Here is a 12,113-nt window from a genome sequence, read left to right on the forward strand (position 1 = left end):
ACCGCCATAAGTGACGTGCAGGTTGACCACGTCGACCACCACCAGTGACGTGCAGAGGGATTACGTCGACCACCAGTGACGTGCATGGTGACAACGTAGACCACCAGTGAAGTACAGGGTGACCAAGTCGATCACCAGTGAAGTGCAGGGTGACCACGCCGACAACCAGTGAAGTGCAGGGTGACCACGCCGACCACCAGTGATGTGCAGGGTGACCACGTCGACCCCAAGTGACGTGCAGGGTGACCACGTTGACCACCGCCAGTGATCTGATGTGCAGGGTGACCACGTCGACCACAACCAGTGACGTGTAGAGTGACCTCGTCGATCACCAACAGTGACGTGCACAGTGACCAGGTTGACCAGCAGTGACGTGCAGGGTGACCACGTCGACCGCCAGTGAAGTGCAGGGTTTCCACGTTGACCAGCAGTGACGTGCAGGGTGACCACACCGACCACCCGTGACGTGCAGGATGGCCACACCGACCACCCGAGACGTGCAGGGTGACCACACCGACCACCCGTGACGTGCAGGGTGGCCACACCGACCACCCGTGACGTGCAGGGTGACCACACCGACCACCCGTGACGTGCAGGGTGGCCACGTCGACCACCATCAGTGACGTGCAAGGTGACCACGTCCACCATAAATGACGTACAGGGTGACCACGTCGACCATTAGTGACGTACAAGGTGATTATGTCGACCACCAGTGACGTGCAGGGTGACCACGTCGACCACCAGTGACGTGCAGGGTGACCACGACGACCTCCATAAGTGACGTGCAAGGTGACCACGTCGACCACCAGTGAAGTACAGGGTGACCACGTCGACCACCATCAGTGACGTGCAGGGTGACCACACCGACCACCACCAGTGATATGCAGGGTGATCACGTCGACCACCAGTGACGTGCAGTGTGATCACGTCGACCACCAGTGAAGTGCAGGGTGACCACGTCGACCACCAGTGAAGTGTAGGGTGACCACGTCGAGCACCAGTGAAGTTCAGGGTGACCACGTCGACCCCCAGTGAAGCGCAGGGTGACCACGTCGACCACCAGTGACGTGCAGGGTGACCACGTCGACCACCACCAATGACGTGCAGGGTCACCACGTCTACCACCAGTGCTAGTGAAGTGCAGGATGACTACGTCGACCACCAGTGATGTGCAGTGTGACGACGTCGACCATTAGTGACGTGCAGGGTGATCACGTCGACCACCAGAGAAGTGCAAGGTAACCACGTCGACCTCCAGTGACGTGCAGGGTGACCACGTCGACCACCAGTGAAGTGCAGGGTGACCACGCCGACCACCCGTGTTGTGCAGGGTGACCACGCCGACCACCCGTGTTATGCAGGGTGACCACGTCGACCACCAGTGAAGTGCAGGCTGACCATGTCAATCACAAGTGACGTGCATGGTGACGACGTCGACCGCCAGTGACGCGCAGGGTTTGCACGTCGACCACCAGTGATGTGCAGGGTGACCATGTCGACCACCGCCAGTGACGTGCAGGGTGACCACGTCGACCACAACCAGTGACGTGTTGAGTGACCTCGTCGACCACCAACAGTGACGTGCAGGGTGACCACGTTGACCACCAGTGACGTGCAGTGTGATCACGTCGACCGCCAGTGAAGTGCAGGGTTTCCACGTCGACCACCAGTGACGTGCAGGTTGACCACGCCGACCACCACCAGTGACGTACAGGGTGACCACGTTGACCACCAGTGAAGTGCAGGGTGACTATGTCGACCACCAGTGACGTGCAGGGTGACGACGTCGACCATCAGTGATGTGCAGGGTGACCACGTCGACCACCAGTGAAGTTCAGGGTGACCACGTCGACCTCCAGTGACGTGCAGTGTGACGACGTCGACCACCAGTGAAGTGCAGGGTGACCACGTCGACCACCAGTGATGTGCAGGGTGACCACGTCGACCACCAGTGATGTGCAGGGTAACCAGGTCGACCACCAGTGAAGTGCAGGGTGACCATGTCTATCACTAGTGACGTGCATGGTGACGACGTCGACCGTCAGTGACGTGCAGGGTCTCCACGTCGACCTCCAGTGACGTGCAGTGTGACCACGTCGACCACCAGTGAAGTGCAGGGTGACAACGTCGACCACCAGTGAAGTGTAGGGTGACCACGTCGACCACCAGTGAAGTGCAGGGTGACCAAGTCGATCACCAGTGAAGTGCAGGGTGACCACGCCGACCACCAGTGATGTGCAGGATGACCACGTCGACCACCAGTGAAGTGTAGGGTGACCACGTCGACCACCAGTGAAGTGTAGGGTGACCACGTCGACCACCAGTGAAGTGTAGGATGACCACGTCGACCACCAGTGAAGTGCAGGGTGACCACGTCGACCACCAGTGAAGTGTAGGGTGACCACGTCGACCACCAGTGAAGTGCAGGGTGACCAAGTCGATCACCAGTGAAGTGCAGGGTGACCAAGTCGATCACCAGTGAAGTGCAGGGTGACCACACCGACCACAAGTGACGTGCAGGGTGACCACTTCGACCACCGGTGAAGTGCAGGGTGACCATGTCGACCGCCAGTGACGTGCAGGTTTACGACGTTGACCGTCAGTGAAGTGCAAGATTTCCACGTCGACCACCAGTGACGTGCAGAGTGACCACGTCGACCTTCCCCCGAAAGTGGCGTATGGCTGCCTAAATGGCGGGGTAAAAACGGTCATACACGTAAACCTCCACCTGTGCAAAAACACGAGTGTACGTGGGAGTTTCAGCCCACGAACGCAGAAGAAGAAGACCACGTCGACCACCACCAGTGACGTGGAGGGTGACCACGTCAACCATCACCAGTGACGTGTAGGGTGACCTTGTCGACCACCAACAGTGGCGTGCAGGTTGACCACGTCGACCACCAGTAAAGTACCACCAGTGACGTGCAGGGTGACCACGTCGACCGCCAGTAAAGTACCACTGATAGTCGTCACAGAATGTTACTGGTACATGATAGGCAGGTAGAGAATGTTACTGGTACATGATAGGCAGGTAGAGAATGTTACTGGTACATGATAGGCAGGTAGAGAATGTTACTGGTACATGATAGGCAGGTAGAGAATGTTACTGGTACATGATAGGCAGGTAGAGAATGTTACTGGTACATGATAGGCAGGTACAGAATGTTACTGGTACATGATAGGCAGGTAGATAATGTTACTGGTACATGATAGGCAGGTAGAGAATGTTACTGGTACATGATAGGCAGGTAGAGAATGTTACTGGTACATAAGAGGCAGGTAGAGAATGTGTTCCAATCACTCTTCAACATAACTGGCTCTGCACCCTGTCTCTGTCTCTCTTTGTCTTTGTCTCTGTCTCTCTGTCTCTCTCTTTGTCTCTGTCTCTCTCTCTCTGTCTCTGTCTCTCTCTTTGTCTCTCTTTCTCTTTGTCTCTCTCTCTTTCTCTCTCTCTCTCTCTCTCTCTCTCTCTCATCATCATCATCATCATCATCATCATCATCATCATCATCATCATCATCATCATCATCATCATCATCGTCATCATCGTCATCTTTATCATCACGTGCTGAAGTTTTCTGACCTCCTTTTGTTTGGTAAAGTTTTTAACTTTTTAATTTTTAATTTTTCAATTTTATCATTGTGTGTCTGTGCGTCCCAAGGACAGATTGTAAGAAAAGGCGTAGCCTTAAATCTTAATCCTTGTTAAATAAAGTTCAATTCAATTCAATTCAATTCTCTCTCTCTCTCTCTCTCTCTCTCTCTCTCTCTCTCTCTCTCTCTCTCTCTCTCTCTCTCTCTCTCTCTCTCTCTCTCAGTTGAATAATTTACGCAGGGTGCTTAGGTGTCTGGCAAAAGTAAACATGAGTAAATGCAATACTGTTGTGTTCAGAAAGGCTTGATATTTGAGTGCAAAGGAAAGATGGATATATGAGGGAGACATTTTACCCGTTATAAACGTGTATAAGTATTTATGAATATTGTTTTCAAGTCGACTCAATTTTTCTGCTGGCTCTCTTTTACGATCCCTGTAGTCGGGCCAAAACTGCTCTGATGTGTATTGTACAAAGAGTATATGTGCTTAATAATAATAGTTTGGTTGTATTTTAGAAGTTGTTTGTTTCCCAAGTACAACCAATAGTACAGTATGGTGCTGAGCTATGGGAACTGGATAAGGCTGCTCTGCAATGTGAAAAAGTCCATTTATTCGCATTGAAAAATTTCTTCTTAGGAGTTACAATGCGAACACCCAATGATCTTATGTATGGTGATTTAAACAGGTATCCAATGTATTTGAATTCTATTTTAAGATGCATAAGTTACTGATTAGAACTGTTGGAGATGGATGTGCACAGACTGCCCCGTAAATCATATTTAAATCATGTTTCTTTCTTTTGCACCTGTTCAGTACAATGACATTCAATGTTAACTTTTTGTTCGTAACCCCTTCATATGGACAATGGCCTATGAATAAACCATCTGCGTCTGTACATGCGTCTGTGTCTCTCCTTCTCTCTCTCTCTGTCTCTCTCAATTAACCTATCATTGACCCAGTCTCGACAAGATACCACCCGATACCATGGATAGACGGAGGTGTAACTTATACTTATTAACTACCACAACAACAACAAAATTGATATAAACAAATTAAATCTCGATGGCTAGTTATAGGTTATTTTCAGCAAGATGTTTAATGAATTAATGAAAATAGCATTCAGCTTTATTTTCTTCAATTTGGTAAAGTGGTCAACATATTCAGTGCTCTACACTACCCGTCATAAAAAGACTACACAGATGCGTTGGAGGGCAGATGTTTCTGATGAGGCTATTGATTGTAAAACCAAGTATAGGACTGAAAAGGCCATTTATTCCCCTACATTGTTCAGAAAACAGATTGAGTTCACATGACGTAGTGTCAATACAGTGGAACTCACCACACAGACATCCCCCAAAATCAAATTCGCAAAATCAAGGTTCCCGCGTTAAAATCGACAAAAAAACAGAACCATGTTTAGCATGTCAGTATATAGAACAATCCAATCTAAATCAAAGAAAGTTTTGTTCACATATCTTGTCTGACATGGACGCTATGGCATGCTGAGCGGTGTAGGTGTCAATCCTCTCAGAAGGCATAAAAGGCAGTTTTTGAAGCAGTTTTAGCGTTTGAGCTTTGGCTGGTGACAGAAACGAGTCCTTTCTAGGCGGCACATTGAGGGGGAACGCTGCTAACAGAAAGAAAACAAGAGAACAAGCCTGACGGTTTTAAGGTTTGTGTTTCTGCAACTGTTTTGACATGTGCAAAAGATCCAGAGAGGGTGAATACAGCGAATAGTTTTGAGCCGTTAGTTTGTCAGAACAGGAGGAGGTCCATACAAGGAAAAAGTGAAAAGTATCGGGCCCAGCCAGGAAGGAGTTGACTTACGAGTCTAGAAAAAGTTTACATTTCAACATTGTCCCTCCGGACCTCCACACACTTGTTCCATCTGTGTCTCAGATCCTTATTGCCGTCTGTGCCTCAGATCCTTATTGCCGTTGCTGCAGAAGCCTTTGTATTACAACCGTTGGAAGTCCTCAAAAGCAGTCATGGCGTCATTGTCCGTTTCGTAGTGCTCAACCCTGGGGTACTTCTTCATGTTTGTAAACATATGATGGTTTGAGGATGGCATATCTGGCGAATACGGCGGATGGTTAACGATCTCCAAGCCGCATTAATGATTTGTTGCCATGGAGACCAAGGACTTTCGGGCAGGGTCGTTGTCTTAACGGAGCAACATCCCTTTCCGGATCGTTCCTTGGTGCTTAGCCTTGATATGCTCTCTTAGTTGACTCGTAAATATAAAATAGAGTACGTTCACCGGTTACTGTCTCATCTTTTGCCGTTTTGGAACTAAGTCCAACAGTAAATACCCCTCTGCGTCCAACAAAACATATGCCATCACCTTTTTAAAGGGGAAATGACCCTGACCTTCTTTCAAATCCTTTCGATCTGCCTCAAATAAGCGTAAAATGTCGCGTGCCATGTTCAAGCTGAAGTACTTCTGTTCTGGTGTAAAAGTTTGAGTACCTACCTTGCTTAGACTGTCGTCAAGAAAAGTTTTCTGCACAGAATACTCCAAACACTTTCATGTCAGATGCCAAGTGTATCATTATGAATTTCCAGTTGGCTAAATATGTTTCTTCGCAAATACTGGATCACTGAGTTTTGTTAGTTTTCTAAAATGTGGGTTTAACAGTGGGGTATGGTACTTTGAGAAACCAAGTCACACAAACTAATCGGTGAAAATACGTATTTGTTTGCATGTAGTCTTCAAAAGAACCTTTTTTTAATTCATGCCAAGTTTTGAATGTCTAAGTCAATTCCTGCCGTATCGGGCCCGGTACTTCTCAGTTGGCCCTCGTATTAGGAGCAGGTGCATATTAGGAGCCCTTACCCTACTGAATTCAGCTTGAAAAATGTTGATGCCGATAATACATGATAAAGAAGGTATCTTTGTTACATAACTAGGGCTTCAGTTGGGGATGGAAGTTCATCAAACATTGGGAGCATACTAACTTTAATACAGTAGCTTCTGTGCAACTAGTCGTTTTTTAGTCAAATCGGACGCCTGTAGGGACGTTAAAGTAAACACAAAAACGTATTTTTTTGCTGATGTTTTGCTTCGACATGTCACATGACTAGAACGTGGCTAAAGAGAGAGACATTTCATGACAGGGCCTATCTGGTTCCTTGGTCTTCCTTGTCTACAGCAAGACGGTTTGCCGTGCTCGACAGTGTAAATGCTGATCTTTCTGCTAAAAACAAATTTAAAAAAATAAAAATCGGTGTTTCCAGCATTCTCACAGGGGAATTTACCAAAACAAGGAGAACTATCATTCTGATTGGCGTCTCAAACGACAGACAGTTTTGATATTGTGTGTGTCTTACTTAGATGTTTGCGAAATACTAGTTTGTTGTCTATAAGAATGCTTTCAATGAAAACTGTCTGTTTAAAATTAAGTTTCTTGACAGAAAAAATACTCATTGAAACAAGAATGGAAAATAATGATGAATTTGATTCAAAAAGGGAAGCCGGTGATAAATTACGTAAACTGCGTATATCACTACTGATTTCTTTTGGGTCGAGAGGTAAAGAGAGAGAGGGGGGGGGGGGGGGTCTGCTTGAGAGGGGAGAAGGAACAGAAAGGGAGTGGGGGTCTGCGTTCACAGCCTCTTGCCGATTTATTTCTCTATCACGGTGTGTCAACTGATTCCGTTCATACACCGGATGTTTCCGTTCATCCGCAGGATGTTTCCGTTCATACAGCCTCATTTTTGACACTTGCTTGAGGAAAAACGTGGCGGTAAGTCGTGTGGGCAGCGCGCTTTTGTGATATTGCAAGAATAAGGTAGCGAAATGGTTGGGCTGTGTGTACGATAAGTACCACGGTGCTAGTAATCCTCATGATAACACACGCGCGGGCCGAACGTGGCAGAATTGCCTGATTTTTTAATATTTTCTTGTTTTTCTCGCTCTATTATCGAATCTGACCCTTGATTTGCACATGATCACCAAAACCATTGCCTGTTACGACATTTCGCTTGAACAGAAGTTTATAAAAAAAAAACCAATGGCTTTTGTACAATCACTTGTCTTTTGAAAACTTGCAGATTCCGTTCATACACCAAGTTTCCGTTCATACACATTCGTTAGATCGGAGCGAAACTGGCCCCCACTACAAGTTCTGTGTGTTCCAATGGTCGTCAGACAGCACAAAGTACGAATGCGTGTAATATTGGACCTATGTGAACCATAAGATTAATTGAATTTGCCCGTTCGTACTGATTTTGACGACAAAATAATATATTATGTCCGTTCGTACCACTTTCATCAAATTGTTTCCGTTCGTACGCGTTTTATGACGTTCGTGATTTTGGTAGAAAGCTTGAGCAATTAGCATTTTAATACCCCTAATTCGACTTATGTACACACACATACACACACACACACACACACACACACACACACACACACACACACACACACACACACACACACACACATACACCACACCCTCATCTCGATTTCCCCGTCAACGTTAAAACATTTTGTCATAACTTGTCTCATTGTAAACACGGAACGTTTTAGTGCAAATAAGAAGGTTTTCGCTACCATTTTGGCAAAATATCACTTCTTTAATGGCCGATTGCTGGTAGGTAAGATAAGAGTCGCTTCTCCTCAATGGAAAGCTAGCAGAAAAAGAGTCGCGCTATCAAGGTGCATGTGTACGTGTTTCTGTGGAATCAGCCCCCTGTACAAGTGGCAGAAAGACCGAGACATTTTACGTGCCACTGCAGTGACACGGAGGGACATGAATACTGTCTCCGACTCTACATACTATTTTACAGTTGAAACATGTCTGTCGACGCCCGCATTCTAACCAGGCTTTGTTTAGAAATGAAGAGGAAATAAACCATTGCTTGAACCAAGAGCTAAACAATAGATTGTATCCCGCGACTATGAAAGCAGTGCAAACAAACTGACACGCCTTGACTGTGGCGCTGCCACGAATGCAGTGTGTGACCAAGACAGGGATGACCCTGAACGTGACACTCAGAGAGAAGAGAACACTCCTGCCAGTGTGTGGGGCTGACTCAGCCCCGTGCACCACGATTGACCTGACGGATTCTGACCCTGCGATGCCCCACGGACTTTACGACTGACGGACGACGATTTTACTTGCAATGCTAGCTCGTGTTTGCCATGGCGGCCTTATCTATTTCTTCTGTAAACATTCATGGTTTACGAAACAAAATAAAGCGAAAAACTTTTTTTTATTATCTAAGAAAACAACAAATTGATATCGTTTGTGTTCAAGAAACATACGTTTCAGAAAATGACGTTGAGCAATGGGAAAGAGAATGGGGAGGGAAGATTTTTTATTCAACGGCAACGAATAATAGCCTTGGCCAAATAATACTTGTTCGAAAGAATTTCCCATTTGAAATGCAATGTGTTGTGAAGTCGAGAAGAATACTTGAGCTTGAAGTCGTGGTAAACTAAGAAAAGTTGTATGTTTTGAACGTTTACGGTCCAAACAACACGACTGAAAGAAGAAATTGTTTTGCACTTCTTGAAAAATGTTTAAGGGAAAAATCAGATTATCAGAAAATAGTTTGTGGTGATTTTAATTGTGTTTTGGATAATGATTTAGATATCATAAGTGGGGGTAAACATAACGCTTTTGCTTTGTGAACATGTTTAATAACTTGCTGGCTGATAACGGCCTGAACGATCTGTGGCGTCTTTTTCATGTTGATGATAAAGAGTTCACATGGTCACGAAAAACACCCTTAATTGCCAGGAGACTTGATTTTATATTAGCCTGCGATGATGTATTGAATCGGACACGTGATTGTAAGATACAACCAGTAGCACAGACCGATCACAGGATGGTAATCATGCATTTTAATTTAACACATATTGATAGAGGCCCGTCGTATTGGAAGTTTAATGATAGTTAACTGAATGATAGTGAATTTGTTGAAAGAATGAATGAGTTGTTAGAACAACATATGATTGAAAATGTACATATTGAACCTCAGATGCACTGGGAGATTTGTAAAGTTAAAATAAGGGAATTTTGTATTAGTTTTAGTAAAAGGAAGAAAATGCAAATGATTGATCAGAAACAGAAGTTGCATAACGAATTAAATGAAATCGATAAAAAGTTGTCCATTGATGTAGAAAACCTGCATTTGTTGACACAGAGAGAAAATGTTAAGCACAAATTAGAAATTTATAATATTCACGAGGCAAAAAGCGCACAGGTGAGATCTCGTGAAAAATGTATTGCAGAAGGGGAAAAAAAACCGATACTTTTTGAATTTGGAAAAAACAAGGGCAAATGTTAAAGTAATGGACAGATTGTGTGACAATAATGGAAACATTTTGACATCACAACAAGATATAATGCAAGCGCAAACCAATTTTTTTCGAAAAATGTTTGGTACGAAAATGTGTTTTGATGAAACGAAGGCGGAACGCGAGTTATCCCAATTAAATATTCCACAATTAAAAGAGGACCAGACGAATGAGTTGGAAAAAAGATATTACAATTGAAGAAATTGGTAGCGCACTTCAATCATTAAGAAACGGCTCTACGCCGGGCTTGGACGGCGTCACAGCCAGTTTTATGAAATTTTTCTGGACTAAAGTTAAGGATTTGGTGTTTGCCTCCTTAAGCGCATCTTTTCAAGCTGGAGAGATGTCTCCTACACAAAAAAAGGCGGTGATATCCTTAATTCACAAAGGAAAGGATCTATCACGAGATAATTTAAATAATTGGAGACCCATTTCTCTCACTAATAATGATTACAAAATATTTGCAAAATGTCTGGCACATCGCCTTGGGTCTGTTGTTTCTAGTATTATATCAGAGGACCAGGTTGGTTTCATTAAAGGCAGAAAAGCGAGTGATATTATTCGATTAATTGATGATGTAACAGATTTTATGAATTGTAATAATAAGCCAGGCATTCTCCTTGGTCTGGATTTTGCACGAGCATTTGATTCAATATCAAAGGAAAATATGATTTGGGCATTTAAAAAATCAGTTTGGTTTTGGTGGAAATTTTTTAAATTGGGTAAAAGTATTAATGAATAATACCACAAGTTGTATTAATTACGTGGGTTGGATTTCCGAGGAATTCGACGTATTAACCGGGATCCGTCAGGGGTGTCATTTTCTCCGATGGCCTTCGTCCTTGGCCTTGAACTCCTAGCCATTAAAATCCGCAGTGATCAGACCATAAAAGGACTGAATTTTCCATCATTTGATCGAGAGAGAAACATGGAATATGTGTTAAAACTGGCAATGTATGCAGACGACGTAACACTGTTTCTCAAAGACAAACACGACCTGCAACAGGTATTATTGGTAGTAAAACAGTTCTCGTATATTTCAAATTTAAATTTGAATCAAAATAAAACCGAAGCAATGTGGTTGGGATCCATGAAGAACAACCCAGAACAACTTCTGATGTTAACCCCTACCATCATAGAAGACCATTAGAAAGAAGAGTCCCCATGTGCAAAACTGAATTATACCGTCGATCTTTTATACCATCTACTACTGTCCTGTGGAACACCTTGCCAGACAACATCAAAACAACTAACTCAATCAGCGATTTCAAACGCTATTTAAAGTACTCCTGATTATAACGTACCTGCCTATTATTACTGTGGTAAAAGACTGGAAGAGATTCACCACTGCAGAATGCGCCTAAACATGAGTAATTTGAATTCTGACCTGTGTAAACGCCACCTACAGGGAAACCCACAGGGTGCAGTTTTCAAGTCAATAAAACTTGCAAACCATACTCGAATTTCCAAGAAATACCAAAAAAGATCCAAAAACATCAGATTCTAACGATGTCGCTAAGCATCACGCGACTTTCATTGATATTAGCGAAACACTACAGGAACTACACCCTGTGGTATTCCCTGTATACAGGGAATCCACCTACAGGAACTCCACCTACAGTGAATCCCATTCTTTTGGTCGACATAGACCCCAACAGCTGTACTAAGGGGTTAAGCGACGAACACTATGATTGCTGTCAGAAGGTAGATGTTAATTTGATGATGTGCTTTACCTTGTCCCACTTTTTAACAGATATTTCCTGTAATTATACAGCCCGCGCGGCAATGTATTTAAACGTGTAGCCTACACATCAGTACTTCCATTCCAACTGACCATCGCTCACGGCTGCGAAACATACGGGCGAAAACGCCATGCGAAAGAAAAGTCATAAGGTTTCAAACTTGCTGAGGGTGAGTTGTTGTTCTGCATAGGTCAACATTCACCTTAGTGTGCAGTGGGCGTGCTCTCAGACTCTCTCTCTCTCTCTCTCTCTCTCTCTCTCTCTCTCTCTCTCTCTCTCTCTCTCTCTCTCTCTCTCTCTCTCTCCAGGCTCTCTCTCTCTAGTCATAGTTGTAGTAAAATAGTTTAGTCCCTCTTTAGGGCGAGGGCCAGATGCAAAAAAGCCTATCTATGCCCGGCTTATTCACCCTCGAAAAATAAAGATTTGTCATTGTCTCCGGCTCTCAGTCTCAGTCTCTCTCTCCGTCTCA

The sequence above is a fragment of the Littorina saxatilis genome, linkage group LG5 (genome assembly GCF_037325665.1).
Source record: "Littorina saxatilis isolate snail1 linkage group LG5, US_GU_Lsax_2.0, whole genome shotgun sequence".
NCBI classification, from domain to species: domain Eukaryota; kingdom Metazoa; phylum Mollusca; class Gastropoda; order Littorinimorpha; family Littorinidae; genus Littorina; species Littorina saxatilis.